The following is a 2746-nucleotide window of genomic DNA, read 5'->3' as shown; positions in this document are numbered from 1 at the left end:
TAAAGGAAGGGGGAGGGAACCCGATTTCCCACCAAGTAACTCAGGGTCCAGTAGCAGGACAAACACATGTGTGCCTCCTCCAAGCAACAAAGCGACAGGGTTCAGCAGTAGGCGTGGCAGGACGAATGAGCAGGTAGCTCCACCTTTGAGCAAGCAGGTTCAAGCAGGTGGGGGGAAACCACACCTCTGACCCCCTTTTTAGTTCCCCCACTAAATTAGTGCCCTATTTAGATTGTTTAGTATGATTTTTTAAACTATAGCATTATTTTCTTAACGGCCTTATTTATTTACATTCCTAATGCATGTTATCCCCTTTCTTTGTCCCTCCTCCAGGATTCCTTCACCCCATAACTCTTCCTCTTTGTCTCTGAGAGGGTGCTCTCACAGTCTTGACAATTCTTGTAAATGTTTTCCTGTAAGTTCTTCCAAACTTTTCTCATTGGAATCCATTACTCTAGGATGTTTTTCTTGTTGATCCTTCAAACCACCTGTCTATTTTTCAATCAGACATTTACAATGTTCAGAAAGTTCAGAGATTTCAGTTAAGTCTGAGCTCGCCTTTTCCTCCCTGGGAATGGTATTTAGGGATCCAAACTCTACCCCTAGTTTCTATCTGAAGTCAGCTGCTGTCCTGTGTCAGGTCTGCTCTCCTTATTGGTTCATTGTTTTTGGTATTTGTTGTGGACTTCCCTGTGCCTGGGTACCTTGTCATGCTTTAGCTCTAGTCTCCCCCATTGGTCCACAGTTTCTGCTCTGATTTTAGAAACTGCACAAATCTGTATGTCTATACCTGGGTCAACTTCTTGCTTCTCCCTAAGTCCTCAGTTTGTGCTGTGAGTCATAGAACTCCCCATCCCTGTACCAACTTCCCTGAATTAGCCTGGGTTTCCTGCATGGATTTGCAGTTGACTGTGAACTGTGAAGCTTCCCATACCTCTGAATACCTTACTTTAGTTATCTTATTATCTTCTGAGTTCATGGCTTCCTTCACAAATTTATAACTCACTATGTCTAGACGCCTTACTCTGAGGTCAGTTTTCATCTCTTTCCGAGGTTGGCAACCTCTATCATTCATTGTGGAATCCCCCAACCCTGACACCTGCTCCCTTTACCTTAGGCCAGTACCCTTTCATTACTTGGAAACATAACTTCTGCTTCATGCTCTGTCTGGTCCCTCAACTGGGTGATCTATCCTTTGTCAGCTCTGAACTCTTCTTTGAGTTGTGGAATATCCTCACTTGAGTCTTTGCTCTGTATGGGCTCTGGTCTCTTCCCTGGGTTTGTACCTTTTTCTCAAGCTAGGCACCCAAAGCCTAAGCACTATGAGTTCATTTCTCATTCCCTCATGATTCTTTAATATAGGCATAAATATAGGCATAGATATAAAATGTCCTCTTAGAACTGTGTTCATTGAAATGTACAGATTTTCATACATTGCATTTTCCTTTGTTTGTTTGTTTGTTTTTGGGGGTTTTGTTTTGTTTGTTTGTTTGTTTGTTTGTTTGAGACAGGGTTTCTCTGTATAGCCCTGGCTGTTCTGGAACTCACTTTGTAGACCATGCTGGCCTTGAACTCAGATATCTGCCTCCCTCTGCCTCCCAAGTGCTGGGATTAAAGGCGTGCACAACCACTGCCCGGCACATTCCATTTTCCTACTCATTTCCATCTAGTTATCTTTATTGCATTCTATTTCACGTTCTGAATTGAGTTCCTTATTTATGTCAGCTTTTTATTAGTAACATTATTAATTTCTTAGAATGAAAGGAAATAAAACTTGAGACCTGTGATTCATGTAATGTATGTCAAATAGCCCAAAGAGTTGTTTGTGAGCTTTGAAACCTGGGGCTGAGAACACGGCAGAACAGACCAGAACATGCCCAGGCAGGCCAGTTGCCTCCCTACCTCCCAACCCTCTGACCTAAGTTAAATGTTAACAGGCTACTGATGTTTAAATGAACCAATCATGTGAAACTGCGCCAATTCCTCCCCCATCCCCACTCCTTTTCTATAAAAACCCCTAGCTTCCAAGCCTCGTGGTCAAATCCACTGTCTCCTGTGTGAGATACGTTTCCACCCAGAGCTCTGCCATTAAAATACCTTGTGTTGTTACATCAAGGTGTAGTGTTCTGTTCTTGATTCTTGGATGCACGCCGAATCGGGAGTTGAGTGGGGGTTTCCCCACTAGGTTCATTCATTTGGAGGTCCCACCGAGATCTGTGTGACACCCAGGATCCCCGAAGGACCCCTTGGAGGTACATTTCTTTGTGTGAGTCTTGTATGTTGTCTGTTGTCTAAGTGTCTAAGTGTGGCACCGCTGAATTTGTGTCTTAGTTTTTCAGTTCTGTGATTGTGGGTTTGAGCCCCACCAGTGTTACCAGTTCTGGTATTCTGTATTCTCACTGCTGCCACTGTGGACCATAAGGACCCTAGTGGCTGTGGGAAGACGACGGTCTATTTCCCCACAGGCTGCACCCCTAGAAGACATTCCGAGGGAGACCCTGGAGGGAGGGCCCAGGGTACAGAACAGTCAGGAGGACCTGGCTGTTGCCTGGCAGAGTGAAGAAGAGTGAGTGCTCTTCCTGCCAGAGAAGGAGTGGACACGGAATCCCACTCTGTCAGAGGTAGCGTTTGGCTGGTTGTATAAGTCCAGACGTGGACGAGTGTGTTTAGATGTCTTAGTGTTTTCCGTCTCTGTCATTGTGTTGTGTTTATTCTTATTCTTCACTATGGGACAGACTGTGTCTAC

This window comes from Mus caroli, unplaced genomic scaffold, assembly GCF_900094665.2.
Source record: "Mus caroli unplaced genomic scaffold, CAROLI_EIJ_v1.1 scaffold_12859_1, whole genome shotgun sequence".
In the NCBI taxonomy this organism is placed as follows: Eukaryota; Metazoa; Chordata; class Mammalia; order Rodentia; family Muridae; genus Mus; species Mus caroli.
Note: the sequence above shows the minus strand (reverse complement) of the source record.